This window comes from Thermobia domestica, chromosome 5, assembly GCF_964235325.1.
Source record: "Thermobia domestica chromosome 5, izTheDome1.hap1.1, whole genome shotgun sequence".
Classification (NCBI taxonomy): domain Eukaryota; kingdom Metazoa; phylum Arthropoda; class Insecta; order Zygentoma; family Lepismatidae; genus Thermobia; species Thermobia domestica.
Genome location: NC_137458.1, coordinates 134,837,506 through 134,851,001, shown reverse-complemented (window position 1 = coordinate 134,851,001; position 13,496 = coordinate 134,837,506).

Here is a 13,496-nt window from a genome sequence, read left to right as displayed (position 1 = left end):
GCCATTATGATCTTATATTGATAAATGAATACCTAATGAAGAAAAGTCTAACTGTAGAAACCAACTAGCACTGAAAAACTAAACATTGAAACTTTGTCAGCATAGTAATCCATATAATTTTATTTTATTTTATTGGATGCTCAAGGAAATTGTATTTTCAAAGTGTTAAAATTGAATGTGAATCATGGGACGGACCTGTTATGAAAGAATAAAAGTTTGGTTTCGATAAGAAAACAATAGTGAACTATGGCTAACGTTCTTATAGATTTATTATCAAAACTTTGAACAAATCTTTTCTGTTTTAAACAGTACATAAGTAAAATTAATGAACAACTGTGTGTCAAATAAGTAAGATTAATACATACTAAAAGATGGTTGTTTTCAGGAACTTGAACTGAAAATTGTTTCTACTGGCCTTCTTTTTTTTTTAAAAAAAAAAACAAGTGGATAAATGAAATGCTAGGAAAAAAGGCGGTAGTTTAGTTGACCTCCCCTTTGAACAGTAATGGGTATTTTATATAATTTTACAAAGTTATTGTTCGTGAAGAAAAGTTTAACTAAAATAATGATGATTTTCTACATGACTACGATCTGTTACCACCGATAACATGTACGCTATCCGCTTAGCAAAGAGGAGGAGGGTCATGTTGGGAGATTGAATCTAATTCAATACAATAGAGATATATAACCTAACGCATCGACATAAAAACCTGTTTAAATAAGTAAATAATCTTTAAATATATGTCATATAAACATGAAAAAAAATACAGATAAATAGGAAATAAATCAATGATTATTTGTACAAATAAATTTTAGTTTCATGAAACTTCAGACATAAGAAGAAGAAGTTTGTGAAACAGTTTATTCTCCTTTGCCATTGCAAAGTTGGTGTTAGTGTTTTTTTCTTTCCTAAGCTTTTAACATATAGCCTGCCTAATGAAAATTCACAGGGATTTCTAGCACTGATCAAATACATAATGTAGGCTTCAGTTTAACATATATTTACAACTTACTACATGGATTGTCTACAAGAATCCTTAACATTTGGCGAATTTTCAATAGCATTTTGTTTCTCCCTATTGTACGCAATACTTTATCTATAGACATATTTAGCGAAAGTTCAATAACTATTGTCTTATGATAACAACTGTAATAAATTTTTTTCAAGTGTAGAGTATTCTGTAGATAAGATAGCACCAGTCGCTGGTAAAAGGTGTCACAAAAGGAAGTAATCCATCATGTCTTAAATGTAAAATAACCAAAAGTATATTTTAAAAGGATTTAAAAGCATTATTTATCGATACGTTGGAATCCAACAGGCTAATTAAAAAAACAAGTAAATACAACGGAGCTATTGGGGTTCAGGTATCGTGATTTCTAATTATTGCTTTCAATGTCAATATATAGAAATTCAAGCACGCGCAGTAAACGGTGTGGGTAACTTTGTCGATTGTAAAACTAATGCAAATATGAAATATTCAAACTAATTTGAATAAAAATATTATCTAAAACTAATAGGGGTGGGAGTAAATCTAGTTTTCAAACCTTTGTCACAAGTTACATAACTGATATCATTCATAATCTTCCAAAAACCCAATAGGTTTATATCACAAAACATATCAAATATTCTCATTACTTCTGCTAGTCACATTTCACAAATCTATATTGATGTTCTCAATCCAATAGGAATTGATGTGATCATGTTCCAATCAAATTACAGTTTAGTACGCAACATATGTCTCAGTCTACAAATTTCGAAAAACTAAACAACATTTTAATAAATTCATCTGAAATCAATACAAACATATCTATCGGCAACAATAAACCCTTTGCACGCTCCTACATCAAAAAAAAAAAAAAAACTGTATCATAACATTCATATCATCACAACTTCAATCCCAGAAACTAGTTCACTTTACATACCAGTAACTATATTATTCACTTATCGAGCAACATTGCCACCAAATATCTCACATTTATCACTCGCTCTCAACAGTTTATCGTAAATATCAACGTATAAAAAAATCCAAAAACATTTCGCCATCACCAAAAAGTTCAAAGGTTGATCAAAAATTATATCTGTACTTACAAGCTATGGTATCGGGATAAAATCTATAATACTCTCTCTGATGTCACTCATCCTAACAATTACTAAAAACATTTCAATGCTCTTTGCAAAAGCAGTAAAACACCATATCCATTATTAAATGATGCCTTATCTATATAGACAGACTCTTCCAAAGCTGCGGTTTTTTGCTGATTTCCTTCAAGGCTTCTTCACACCACTCCGTCCCACATATTCATATAGACATCCATCCAACACAGTCATTTCATCTTCTCCTTCATACTCTTCCGCAAAAATAAATCTCAAACAAAACCAATCATAGTTCAAAATATCAGTACTGTTGTTCGTAACAAAAGGAATAGTGCACCTGTCTTTAATTCAATAAACTATCGGCATATGAAACTATAACCTCTTATATTACTTACTTTGTTACCCACAATTTTTACTTTCATTCTGCACACTGTATATTTTCCTGTTAGCTGGAAAACCTCTAAGACGATAATGTTTCCAAACCATAAAAACTCATACCATCTTATCATCCTACTGCACAATTCAATTAACGTTTGCTTTTAGTAAAACCGTATAACGTATTATAGTAAGACGTCTGCATGCATACATAACAACACAAAATACTTCCCATACATCAAGCAAAATTTCGCCCAAGATATTCAATCAACAATCAACTACCGGTCTTAACTACCATGGTTACACAACATTATAATTAGATCAAACCAACATGTGTTGTATTATTTAACTCAAAAATATTTAACAGAATAAAACACCGCACAATTGCATACACATTAATTCATCTTCAATTTCCTATCTCGTATATAAAACTGATATACAAGATTTTAAATCAACCGCCTGTCATATATTTCAATATATAACTGCTTCTCCCATCCTATTTTCCTTCACTATTGAGTACCTCAAAAAATCTGCTCTGTCACCAGATCTCTATCTTCTCTATGTTCCCAATATGTATCCACTTCCTGATAACTTCAGGTCTTTCAATATACCACCAACACTGTCTTTTCTTGCGTTAGAATCTAGTATCCAATCCATCAACACTGCTCTACAAATAATAATTAACAGTTTTCTTCAGTGGTGCAGCAAATGGAAACTAACAATCAATGCCACAAAAACACAAATTATCATCTTCATTCCTCCGTAAAACATCAAAAATCCATAAAAAATCCTAACTACCTTTCCCTAAAACTAAATCAAGCTCTCATCCAAGCACATTCAAGTGTAACTTAGTTAATGCTTACATTCACTAAACATCTCAGTTAAAATATCTTCAAACAATCGCAAAAAAGCATACAATAGAGTTAACTTATTTAAAAAAAAAAAAAAAATGTCGGCAAACGTCCTGGATACTGAAAGCAAACACAATTCTAAATACATACAAGGCGTCTTTTACGGCCTGTGCTAACTTACAAAAATGCTGCATGGATTAAAACCATCCACACAGTTTACAAAAACTTATTAATGTTAAAACAATGTGCTTTCCGCATTGCATATCAAGTCAAACTGATTAGTCCTACAGTAAAGTTGTGCAACCAAATTCAGTTTCCTACACTCCATTTTCATCTTAAAACTTTGCGTCTCGTATACATATGCTCTCGTTATAACCCATAACCCCTTACTTTAAAATACTACGTACCTTTTAGCTCTCCATCCTTCTCCATGTTAATATTATCCTCCAACGCTATCATTGGTCTATACTCTCTATTGCTACAATCTACCTCCTGACCCCCTTTAATCAGTAGTGCCTCGCAAATTATCAAGTTCATGATCATCTGCCTCTCATATTTCCATTATTTGTACACTAAATCCATCTACCACTACCAGGGTTCCCATTGTCTACATTAAAGCTTAAGCAGCCCCTAGGCAAAAAAAAAAAAAAAAACTTCATCTGCCTAACACTTCTGTGCTGTGATATACTAGCACAGCTCGCCTCATCCCTCATGCTCATCATTCACAATATACAGGTATAATATACTTTATCAGTACATATTCATTATTCTTTCCATATTTCTACTCTTCCAGTTCTATACAATACTACACTAACTGCAATTTCCTCGTTAATTTCCTAGCAAATGTTAAGGATTGGAAATATCCTTAAGACCTTAGCAATTATTATAATGTAATAAAACTTCTATGAAACATCACACAATCCTTAAATCGTCCAATTATACATCACTCTTCCCTAAAAAATTGCGTAACCCTCTAAAATGGTACAAGTCAATATAACTAGCTATAAACAAACAAACGAACAACAAACGTATAAGTTCCAATAAAAGTTTATATTTTGTGTATTTGTTCACATAACAATGCTAGGTTGCAATGTTCACATTCTTCTGCATTTCCACAACCACCACATATATGTGGTATCTCTCTTTCATGCCGTAATAAATAATTCATTGTGTGTCTGTATTAACGCATAATATGTACACCTATATCTTAATAAAACAAATCTAGTTAGTATATAATGCAAGTCTAACATTCGTGTGGTATCATCTCGTTCTCATAACATTTTATGTAGTTATCACACATGTTACAAGTGTGTAATTCATCACCGGGTAGTTCTATCAAATACACCCATAATCGTGTTTTCCATATTATGCAATAGATGGCTCCACATATTTTCACGCAATCTGTTATTGCTACCGCATTCACCGTAAATAATTATAATATTGTATATGGTAGTTCCTAAATAAATTAAAAATCGGGTTCAAAATTCTCTATTGTAACTACACAGCATTCTTAAATAAGTAAAAAAAGTTCTGTCTACAAAAATTTTTCGCATATACGTTCTCATATATATACTCTCATATTTTAAGTGTCATAAATATAAACTAGAATTCCACATGTTGAGAAACACTATATTAAAATATATATAGGTTGTAATATTCCAAATTTTAACTGGTCAAATCCAAAGGTTAAGTTGAGTTGATTTTGGGGTAGCGTCCCGTTCAGCAGCAAGGCTATACGAAACGTGGACCTACTAATTAACGTGAAATTCAAACCACATGAGTTCCCACCGGAAAATCAAATCCCTAGGGTTTATATAAATATCTATATTATTTCTCTGATCAAAATTCTATTCTCAAACATAAAGCAAGTCAGATTTATAGTAAATTTCTTTCAGAACTGCATAAAATAATACCTAAAATAAAAACTAGTAAATCATGTATATTACAGTCCTAACTTAATCTTCATTGAATAGTATCCAATGTGCGTTTCACCAAGTATACAATCAACTTTCGTCATTTAATAACATCGTTAATCCATATATTCATAACTTTTTCATTCTTCTGCTCATGTTTCCTTCTTTAAATATAATAAATAATATAAAATACTGCTGTTCAATACTTAAAGATATAAATAATAAAAGCTAAACTAAAAAAAAAATCACGTCCAAGCGTGACACTAAAAGCTAGTCATTACGTATCTACCAATATTTATCAATCAAATCATTCTCTATGTCTCAATTCTAAAGCAAACTGACTTAGTTCAGGGAAGCTTTAAACTTACGATATATAACAATAGACATATAAATTTCAAGGAATTCTTCCGTTTCCTCCCGCATCCACAATAATTAAACCTATCATACAAAGTCTACATAAATATATTTCCATGACAAACCATATACAGTAAACAAAATTATAAATATTATACAAATTTGGTTACAAAGTGTTCTTTCCACAACAGATCTCACTTTATTTAAATAGGTTAAATTATGTTTTCCAATGCCTATAGTTCGTGTGCACGTTCATTAATTAAAATATAATTTCATAATCAAATTTGTTCCTTGTTCTCCAAAACGCATAGCCTTATTTTACATGAAAATAATAATAATATCAAATAAGTATTTCTACATTTTTATATCATGTATTATGTTTTTCTACCATCAAATGTCAGTGTAACTGTCTTTATTTCAAGCAATAATACTGTTTATGCTGTAGCTCATAAAGTGAATAAAAAGATCCTTACAACTGTAAATTTTAAACGGCTAAGTTTTATGCCTGCTATATGCCAAAATCAAATCCTACAAATATACGCACATAATTTCATTTCTATATGTTTTCTGTATCGTCGCTCTGCAACCAGTTATATCTACTCCTACCACAAATTCATTACAAAGCCAAGACAAAGCATAACAAACAAAATCAATGGCACTAAACTGACAAATAGTTAATTCAGTAAAAAATCACGGCACCAAACGCTATGCTCTGGTCTCTGTTCTGCTCACCTCCAAATATAAAACTAAAATATTTCATCTTCCTACATATATTCCTAAATAATTATAGTCAAAATATTAAAGTCACTATATCAACTTTTCATATCCCCCCTAACATTCGCTTCAATAGTTTCAAATATTTCACAATACACACTACATCCTTCATCCATAATTTCTACAAATCTTATATATTAATAGTAGAAAATAAAAGTTCCTCTCCTCACATTCTAAACAAATACATAAAATTATAATCACGTACGTTCACAAATCAATTTTGTTCCTCGTGTAGCATTGTCGCAAACGCTCTCGCCTTCAGTGCAAGTAGTCCCGTGTTCGTTGCCGCTCAAAAGTCAAACAGCCATCCTAAGTAATTTTTTCCTGCGGTTTCCTCATTCATACCGAATAAATGCCTAAATAATATATAGTATACAAGTTCCGCGTTACTTCCTTCCTTCTCCTATCCTTTTCCTTCCTTTCATCAAATAATCTGCTCGGCAAGGGTCGTCATCCTTCATACACTACAAACTATTCAAACAAATACATAAAATCATAAACACATAGCTTCACAAATAAAAAATGTGTCCCCAAAATCATTCTCGCAAGCGCTCTCACCTTCAGTACAAATGGTCCCATGTTCGTTGCCGCTCAAAAGTCTAACAACCTGCCTAAGTAATTTTTCCCTGGAGTTTCCTCATTCACACTGAGTAAATGCCAAAATAATACCTAATATACAAATTTCAAGCCACTTCCTTCGTTCTCCTATCTTTTTCTTTTCCCTTCCGTTTCATCAAATATTCTGCTCACCAGGAGCGTCATCTCATACAATACAAGCTATCCAAACAAATGCATATAAGTTATAAAAATACGTTCACAAATAAAAAAATTGTGTCCACACATAGCAATGTCACAAGCGCTCTCAACTTCAATACAAATGGTTCCATGTTCATTGTCTCTCAAAAAAAAAATCTAACAACCTGCCTGTGTAATTTTTCCTGGAGTTTCCTCATTCATACCACGTAAATGCCAAAATAATACCTAATATTCAAATTCCAAGCCAGTTCCTTCCATCTCCTATCCTTTCCCCTTCTTTCATCAAATAATCTGTTCAGCAAAAGGGAAGGGAGGTCATCCCTCATACGTCACAAAATAACATGGGCATAAATGTCCAAACCCAAATAGTATTTCAAACAAATCATTTTAAATTATTAATCGTATCATCTATTTTATTCGTGTAACTAAATGTAAACCTCGTACATAAAAAATACAACGCAATTTTCTTACATAAGTACAACAAAATTTCTAAGATGTAGTTATAAAAATAAACAATTATACATGCATATTAAAATAACATAGCAAAGCGAGTCAAAATGATATTCCTATAGTATTATTCAATGCCAACAGCATCAACAAAAACTAAATCAAATGCCTAGCGTTCAGTAACTCAATGCATCATACAAAGTAAAAGCTAATTCACAAGATCAATAATGTATCATGGCACTTTTCTTAAATATGGTTAGTAACGTATTCCTAAAGGTAATATTATTCCTAAAATACTAAGTTTAATCAAATATATAACGTACAGCACATTCTGTTCCAAGCATAAAATGATCATTCTGCAAACAATTCTGTCATCAGTACACTCTATCTTAAAATCAATCTTAATCCGTATTCCATTTCCGGTATGCGTTAACAGTATGTATCACCAAAAAAGCTAAATCCAACTTTGTAAAAATTTGTGTGCACATAAGGTAGGTTTTCCATAATATTTCACAATAAAACAAAATAACAACTAGCTTACTCCCAAATATACATTTCCTCAATCATTTCTTGTCTTCACAATAATGCCAATACCGTCAACATTAAGTCTCGTAAGTAAGATAATCCGCGCTGTGTATTCCTCTTACAATCCAACAAGTTAAAACAAAAAGTAAAAAGTTACCGGTATGTCTATATCTAAATAATATGTAAATACTTCTACTCATTAAATCGCAAATATCAATCTCCTTGGACCAGTATTAAATAATATCAAAATTTAAAATGCCAAAATGTGCAATAGCACAGTCACACATGCCTTTCTATATAATTCAACAATCAAAGATAAAAAAATGGATATTACATCTCCTGCACAATTTTGAATCAATAAGATTTAACATAACTGTAAATATGTCTCTTCATTTTCTTTCTTAGCGCATTTCATTCCAATCATATCAAATCTCACCCGCTTCATACACAAATTTCTCTTATCCTCCTCAAATGTAAAAATGTACAACAGATGGCAGCACCAATCACTTATATTCTGCACAAAAGAAATCAAGTTCTTTATCAATTCTATATAATTTTCTGTTATTCATAAGCATATAATAATAATACAATCACAAGCGTCAAAGGGTATATATAAAGCATATATACTTTACACAAAAACAAACACTAAAATCAATTTCTCAGAGTTTTTATATTTGGCAATAGCCTAGTAATAGAAGCTTCAAGGATCCAGGAATGCCCGTCATTCATTCCTTCATTTTCAAAACAGCATACAGGAAATGCTGCCCAATTTTCCCGCTACTAATTTCATGGCGCTGTAATCGCAAATCTCCAATGGATGTAGTGACGTCAGCGGTAAGTAAATATTATATTATTTATTTCAGTCAATAAAAATAATTAAAGGGTTAATTTGATATAATTAGTGATGGGCAAAATGATTCATTTCGGAGAATCGATTCATTTACTCTGATTCACTAAAATGATTCGATCATTTAATTCGTTCATATGAATTGGTTGTCAGCGCATACCCTTCGCGCAAGTGAATTGGTTGGGAATGATTCGCTCATTGAATCAGTTAGGTTTCTGCGCATTCCCTTCGCGCAAGTGAATTGGTTGGGATTGATTCGCTCATTGAATCAGTTAGGTTTCCGCGCATGCATTTTGCGCAGGAGAATTATTCGATCATACGAATCGTTTGTCTGCTGCAACTCAAATGAGTTGCTTGTGACGAAATACAATCTCTCTTTCTCTTGTCAACCACCTTTGCCATGTGACACGGGCAGCATTGCATTGGGGCCACAACAGCTCTGAAACGTGTTTCAAGCTTCATTGTCACTACGAAGTTAGCATATGCCCTTCCTCCCTCGCATTCTTAATTGTTTCAGAAACTAGTATTTGCGTCGGAGCGGTCAAAACTTGAAAGTGTTGCAATCTTCATTTTTTATTACCAAGTTCAATTTCCGAGAAAACATGCTTTGTTCAAAGTGTTCCATCAGAAGCCCGTATACCGTAAATCATATTTAGCCCTTTAAACCAGAACGTTATAGAGAAAAGTTAAATTGATGCAAAAACTAGAATTTTATTAGGTAGCGCATTTTATTCGTTTCTGCGTAAATGATCTGTTTCTTGCTGCAAGCACCAAACATCTCCCATTACCATTTTACTGATCGAAAAATTTCAAACTCAAGTGCCCTAGTATTGCACCATGACAAGCATGAAGTATACGTGGACCAGATATACTTCCATCGAGATACGCATTGTTAACAGCGAACGTTAAAAAAAAAAAGGAAAAAAGACCCTGTAGAGTAGGCCAGGCCCGTATTCACGGGGGGCAATGGGCCGCCCTCTAAATTTTTACTGCTCCCCCTAGGTTTTCACGGTAGGCTTGCAAATGAATTATATAGTGATGAACTATCATATGATTTGCTCGCCGCCCTAACTTCTACCGGGCCCCCCTAAAATTTTGAGCTGGCTACGAGCCTGGAGTAGGCCCGTAATTAGAGAGGGCCACCAGCCAGGAGTCTTAATAATCCCTGGGGCAACTGAAGCCCCCGCGATTACCTTGAACTTCACCTGAAACTTTTAGTTGTTTCTTTAGATAAATATGTCTTAAAAATAACCAGTCAAGAATAAAAACGAAAAGGGTCAAGTGAATCGGGCTAGGTACAGGCCTGATTTATGAACTTTCTCCGAGATAATTTTAGAACAACTGTCTTTCTATCTCTATCTTTTTTTATATTGTATTATTATGGATAGAGATATAGAACCCTAAGGTGGATGTGTAACTTTCATGTTTTTACTTGTAAATACTAATAGCACTATACGATAGTGTGCTCATTTCTGGTATGTAGTTTCTCAAATTTTCTTATCCCGAGTCTTACGATCTCTGTAAAGGGTAAACCGTGTTCATGAACACTAGCGCAAATCCTGGGGGGATGAGGGGGACATGTTCTCTCCAATCTTGGAACTGCAAGAGACTGTCCCCCAATAATCCGATTTGAAATGTAATTTTTAGGGAAATATGTGATGATTTGTGTCCAATTGCCACAAAGGAAAGTGAGATGAAATTGATGTCCCCCCAGAATAAGCCTCAAATTTGCACTCCTCCCAATGTTGAAGACAACTCTTCTACCTGATCCTCCGCAGGATTGTTTTTTAACTTCATAAATATTTCGAGCATCGCTTAACAACAACAACAACAACAACAAAAAAAAAAGTCTTACTTCTTGTCCCCTCAATGTTCAAGACAGATTTGCGCCGCTGTTCATGAATATATATTTTCAGGAGGGATGGAGCCGTAATAATCGGCGATGTAAATCGGGGATCCTGTCCCCGCTATTTGAAGTTCTTATTATTTATTAGGCCTACTGATTTGTTAAATTACCGTTATTAATTTTTCGCATGTGAGATTTGTACATATAAAATTTCAGATTAGAAGCAAATTTCTTTTCATGTTCTCCCATTTATAAAGTGCAAGTGATTTTCAAGAAGTAAAATTCATTTAATTAAAACGACTAAAATAGTTCGCAGTGTACAATACACAATATCATGCACATGGTCAGATTAGGCTGGGCGCTTGAATGAAGAATAGCAAATACAACGTAAGCCACTGAAGTGACCACGAAATCGATCAATATATAACTTAATTATGATAATTACTAAAATTTTAGGTCTAATACGTCTTTGTTGAAATCGAAATATCTAGAAGATTGTGTTACTCACGAGACTAGAAATTTTTCATCTCGTCTCGATTTTTGTCTACAAAACGAGAGGAGAAACATGACATCTCGATAAACAAAAACGAGACGAGAGGAGACATTTCTCAAGTATCGTCGACAATACTATTTCACCCAAGTGTAAGACCCCAAACACTGTTTTAATGTTACAGGATTCGTAATATAAAAACTATAAATTGATAAAGTGATTGCACGAATACAACGAAGAGTATTTATCAAAGAGGTAGATTTGGATTTGGAATGTAGATTCAGAAATTGCCTACACTGAAGAGATTTGGAAATGTAGATTCAGAAATTGCCTACACTGAAAGTGCACTTTTGGACCCTCGATTTAAAAAAAACAGGCATTTAAATCTAAGCTTACTTTCCAGAGTACGTACAGAAGTGTATCAGAAAGAGCAAGCAAGGTGAGAATTTCGAACCAAGAAGATGAGCCCATTCGGAAAAGACCCGTACCACCTTCATCTTCAATATGGGCGGACTTCGATGAAGAAGTTTGACAGCTTTTGAACTCTGAAAATCCAACTGCAGCTGGAATTATTGAGCTCGACAAGTACCAAGATGAGCCATTAATTATTCGTACAGATGATCCACTTGTGTGGTGGAAGAGAAAACAATTTGCATATCCTCGTCTTTTTCAAGTAATGAAGAGAAGATTAGCTATTCCGCCAAGTTCTGTTCCATGTGAACGAGTATTTTCGAAAACTGGACAAATACTTACTGAAAGACGAAATAGGTTGTCTTCTCAGAAAGTATCCATGCTCGTGTTTCTTCACGTAAATATGTAAAATCTGTGATGTACAGTGTAAATAGTGTTTTGTGTAAATATTTTAGTGCTGCTTAAATATACTGCTTAAATGCTGAATCTGTTTTAAGTTCAGTGTGATGTTTCCAGTTATCATAGATATAAATGATAAGACCACTTCGTGTAGCAAGTGCACTTAAAAGTGATGAGAAATAAGCCTATTTTATATAGCGCACATTACCTTAATAATCGCTCAAGAGCATATTAAAACCAACAGTAAAATTACATTACACATGAGCGAGCAACACTGTCACTACTTGCGGATTCTGAGATAGCGAACAGTACAGAGATCGTGGCAAGCAGCAGGTAAGTTTATTTTAAAATTACTTTGTTTCCAGTAACGCGACTTCCATCCTTTCAATTTCCACGTCGTCTGTTTATGTACACCGCATAGGGGGAGGATGGACGTCTAGCCTGAGGCTACCTTGTCCAATGACTATATTTGTTTATTTTGTGTGTGTATATGACTCTTCATTGTATTGTGCGAAGCGGACCTTTCCTTCGTTCCTCTCTCTCTTCTCCCACAACCCTTGTTTTGATGGCATCTGCAAAAGCAACACTACCAATTCGCTCACTGCAATTTGATTCATAATTCTTACATTTCGATCTCAGCGAACAATTCAGTGAAAAGTAGAAATGATTCACTTGAAGAATCGATTCATTTCTGGAAAGAATCATAATTCATTTGATTCACAGCATGATTCGTTCATAATGATCGAATCGTTCATGATCGACACAACACTAGATATAATTAAATAGTACTATAAGGTAATAACGGTACGTATATCATCATACGCGATTACATTAATTCTACGAAATCATCTTTAATTGAATAAATTAATAGCAATTTGATTAAAGGGGTAATCATTTTGATAGGAGTTTGATTAAAGGGTTAATTAAATTGATATCAAAATTTAATTAAATTATATCTTACAATGTTGCCTGATTTACACTATAAATATGCAAAATATAGGGAATTTCAACCCTTTAGAGCCTAATTTGGCAACACCGCAACGCTAAAAAGCCCGTAATACAGCGTAAAAGGCCTCGATTAATATAATATCGCCTCAGGGAGGTCAGATATGGGAAACATTCTACTCACGTGCACTCCCCTTCGTTGTAAATATACAGTATCTAAAATGATAAGATAGCAGTAAAAATAGCAACACTTTCCGAAATTTCCTCACATCATGTTTCAGTTTGGGGCTTAATCCCTTACCGCATGCCGAGCCGTGCCATATATGGCACATGCCCTTTTTTCAGTTTAGCTTTTTTGTGATTTATCAAAGGCATCAAATGACTGTTTTGTCTGCTGTGTGAGATATTGACGTGTATGAACAAGAGATTTTGGTGTCATCTGACATGTTCTTTGTGAGTTGTGTGTCA